The sequence below is a fragment of the Myotis brandtii genome, unplaced genomic scaffold (genome assembly GCF_000412655.1).
Source record: "Myotis brandtii unplaced genomic scaffold, ASM41265v1 scaffold48, whole genome shotgun sequence".
Taxonomy (NCBI): domain Eukaryota; kingdom Metazoa; phylum Chordata; class Mammalia; order Chiroptera; family Vespertilionidae; genus Myotis; species Myotis brandtii.
In genome coordinates this window covers 7,660,435-7,664,873 of record NW_005368341.1, presented here as the reverse complement: position 1 = coordinate 7,664,873, position 4,439 = coordinate 7,660,435, and the positions used below count along the sequence as shown (strand labels likewise).

The 4,439-nt window shown below is 40.0% G+C and overlaps 1 protein-coding gene across 5 annotated transcripts in view; it reads left to right on the top strand.

Annotated features, from left to right (window-relative positions):
- CDK14 (cyclin-dependent kinase 14) overlaps window positions 1-4,439 on the top strand; it is a 516,851-nt gene that overhangs the window by 510,429 nt on the left and 1,983 nt on the right. The gene's annotated exons all lie outside the window — the stretch shown is intronic.

Sequence of the window (4,439 nt, the reverse complement as noted above, 5' to 3'; positions counted from 1 at the left end):
TATTTGGAAAAAAAAAAAACCCCCTCCCCCGGGTGGGGGGGGGGGGGGGGGGGGGGGCGGGGGATGGGCCAGATAGAAAAAGAAATTCTTGGTGGAGGGGCAATGCAGCAGAATAAAAAAAAATTTTAATAATTTAAGTAAAACAATAAAACAAACACAATACCTTAGTGTGGCAAATAGGCTAGCGAAGGAGAGACCATCTGATCACCCGGAAGCACCCTGAGCTGGGGTCCTGGGCTGTGTCATCCCGCCAGCGAGTAAACTTCATGTGTGCATAGGGTGTGCCTCTGTATAGACCCATGGAGATTTAACAGGGAGCAGGAAGGGAATTAGAAAGAGCCTGGCCCATTTTTAATTTGGGTCTGTTTGCTTGCATTTAGCACTTAAGGGCTCTACATTCAGTCTGGTCAAAAGAGTGATGAAGCACTCCTTGCTTATGCCTCAAATCAGAAATGCATGAAGTGCAGCTGCAGAGATAATACATTTTCCCCAAAGGCTTTGGCTGAGCAAATTAGGTGTCAATGGGGTGCCTGCGCAGGCAGTACTCTCTCTAATTAGTCTCTTGAGCCTAGTTGGTGGCGGGTATGAGATGATCTAATCAATTGGTCTGTGTCTGATGGTTCCTGTAAAAATCCTACCAGGCAGACTCTCTCCCACAGGTCACCCACCTGCACAGCGGGACTGCTCATTTTCATTTTTCATCTCCTCCATCACATGATGCTGACAGTTGGTTTTAAGAAAATTGAATCCAAAAAATATCTAGTTCATAGGGCACATGGGTCAGAACAAAATTGCATTATGGGTACCAGCGATCCAATTAATTAATATTTATAGCTGAGAAGCTCTATGTAGATATTTCTGAATAAGGATTTTATCAATAAAATCCAATTTCTTGTTTAAAACATTCATTTCTAGAGAAAGAACACTGTAAAAGCAGAAAGCAAGATAAAAATGGCACCCATTAATCTAATGATTTATATACCTATGAATTGTTGTGCACATAGCTGAGCTTATAATTTATATTCATTGTTCATTTGTATTATGTGTGCAGTCTATTTTAATAATCTATTAAATGTAAGGGAAGGATTTGCATTACTATTATATTTTACTTCCCTATGAATGTCATATACCCTCTCTCCTTTCTCCTACATCGCCACCCATCACATGTATGATTACATTTAGGTTTTAAAGAATTTTTCTAGCAGTAAACTCACCTATCTTGAAAACTGGAACTGATACCAATGTTGCCCAAGGAGGGAGAAGGGCATCGCATGTGCTGGTGAACAATGTCAGTCAGGGCACTTGGCACAGTTTGAGCTATGGAGTCATCTCACAGAGATGGGGGTCTAGCTCTCACTGGCACCTCCCTTCCTTTTATTTTATTTTAATTATTGGATACTTTCACTAAATGTCTGACCCCAAACCTAACTAAATGGACTTATCCGTAATCACTGTTCACTATTTATTATCCAGTTACTATTACTAAAGGATACTTATCTGATTAGGTACATGTGATTCTTCTGGAAATTACACTTAAGGAATCAGGACAAAGACAAGGACAAACACCATCAATGGCTAAAAAAAAGTATAATACCAACCCAACAGAATAATAACTTGCCATGGACTATGGTGACGGTATAGTTTATTGTTACATGAAATCAGATTACTGAAAAGCAAAGCATTCTTTTTTAAAATATGTTTTTATTTATTTCATAGAAAGGAAAAGAAAAGAAGAGAGAGATAGAAACATCAATGATGAGAGAGAATTATTGATCAGCTGCCTCCTGCACGCCCCCTACTGGGGATTGAGCCCACAACCAAAGACATGTGCCATGACTGGGAATCGAACCCGTGACCTCTGGTTCATGGGTCAGTGCTCAACCACTGAGCGATACCATCCAGAACCTTTGTTTTTGATAGATCCCTCTGTATAAGTGACTGACCTCTCCTTGTCACATGTCCACATCCTATTCCATCTCTAAGGCCCAAATCAAGTCTCACTCATATTATGAAACTTTTCTGGCTTCTTACAAGACTCTCTCCTTGCAAAGTGTGGGATGGGGGCTATGGCAGTAGTTTCCATGCAATTATTTCTGCTAAGGTGGCAACTTTTTTAAGAAGGGGTTTGATAAAGGCATTTCTGGACAACCTGGCAGGGGTGAGAGGTGGCCAAGTGAGCCACATAGAGAACTATCCCGCAGCAGCAACTATTTGAGACAACTAAGGTAGCAAAAGGCCTATATGTGTTGTCCATCTACCCCCAGGCCTCTCCCTCCACCCCACACCTCTCCCAGAAACTTAAGGTAAGGACTTTTGTTTACATTTGGCTCAGTCACTGAGGACAGAGAACTCTTATGAATGGAATGTTACCCCTTCTTCACACCATTTACCAAAATGAACTAAAAATTGATTAAAGATCTAAATGTAAGGACTAAATTCTTAGAAGAAAGCATAGCGGTAAATCTTTATCATCTTAGACTTGGCAATGGTTTTTTAGATCTGACACCAAAACCATAAGCAACAAAATGAAAAATGGGTAAATAGGACTTCATCCAAATTAAAATTTCTTGTGCATCAAAGAACACTATCAAATAGTGAAAGGCACTCCACTAAAAGGCAGTAAATATTTGCAAATCAAAATACAAATATTTAAAGAACTCCTACAACTTAATGACAAAAAGACAAACAATTTGAAAAAGAACCAAGAACTTGAATTAGCTATTTCTCCAAAGATAGACAAATGACCAACAAGCACATGAAAAGGCACTCAACACCATTAATAATTAGAGGAAATACAAATCAAAACTGTGGTGAGATACCAGTTCCCACTCCCTCTAATCAAGAGGGGGGGAAAAAGAAAGTAATAAATGTTGGCAAGGGTGTGGAGAAATTGGAGAATTTGTATATTGCCAATGGGAATATAAAAGGGTGCAGCCACTGTGGAAAACAGTTTGCCAGTTTCTCAAAAAGTTAAATACAGGATTGCCTTATGGCCCAGCAATTTCATTCCTAAGTATTTACCCAAAAGAATTAAAAACAGGTATTTAAACAAATACTTGCATATGAATATTCATAGCAGCACTGTTTACAGTAGCCAAATTTTGAAAACAGCTCAAATGTGCACTAGTTCATGGATGGGTAAACAAAATGTGGTATATCCATAAAATGGAATACTATTCACCATAAAAAAAAAGAAGGAAGTACTGATACATGCTACAATATAGATGAATTTTAAAAACATTATGTTAAGTGGAAGAAGCCAGACACAATAGGCTGCATGTTGTATGAATCTGTTTCTATGAAATACCTATGAACAGAAAGCAGATTAGTGGTTGTCAGGAGCTGGGGCAAGGGAGAAACGGTGTGCCTGTTTAAAGGATATGGGGTCTCTTTGGGGGATGACAAATGTTTTGGAACAGATAGAGGTGGTGCTGCGAACATTGTAAATGTACTACATGCTTTCATATGGCTAATTTTGTTACATGAATTTCAGCTCAATCAAAAAAAAAAAAAGGATGGAAGGTTAAGCTTCCAAAAAATCATCATAGTAAGTGGGAGAAATGAGCAGAGGTGGAGAGGATGCCACCCGCAACTATAAGACTGGAACTTTTTGTTCTCTTGGTCAAGGCAGTGCCTTGCAGGGGTGAGGTCCTTGGTACTATACCCCACATGGGCAGCAGGGGGGCAGCTGCACTGTGAGTTCTCCTCAAAAGGCCAAGGTTTCCTCTTTGCCCAGGAAGATGGCAGTGTGGCATTGGAGAAGGGCACAAGGAGGCCTGACCAGGCCTCATGACTCACGCTTCTGATGAAGATGATGAGTTGACTCGGGGACTCAGTGGACTAATCAAATCTCTGGGCTTTGTGACTTGAACCTTGGAGTGTTTCCTTTACCCTTCCTGGCGAGACTTTTTTTCCCCGTCGTAGAGACTCGGTGAGAAAGCTTAAGGATCAAAAAGAAATGTGGGCAGAGCAGGGTAAACCATCCTTCTCTCTTCTCGAACCGTTCACATGGAAGTAGTTATGGAGTTTAAGCAGCACCATTGCAAATGCACAGTCATGTGCAGGAAGTTAACAAGAGGCTGGCTAACTTCAGGTTGTGTCAGTTTTCATTCTACGGAAACTAGGGCTAATACTAGACAATGGAGGAATTATAGGCAGCTGGATTTTTTTTTTTTAAAGCATCTATATGATCCAATTTTCTGCTTCTTATTCATAAAAATGAACAGGATGCAATGTCCTTTTAATGGTCTGTATGATGCTACTGGCACTTAATGAATACCAGTATTACCACTGATGATTAGGGGAAGGAAATTTGCTGAATTCTCTATATTAATCCAAAAGGAGGTTAGATCTTTTTTTTTTTTTAATTTTATCCTCACCTGAAGACATACTTAGAGGGCGGTGTGTGTGTGTGTGTGTGTGTGTGTGTGTGTGTGTGT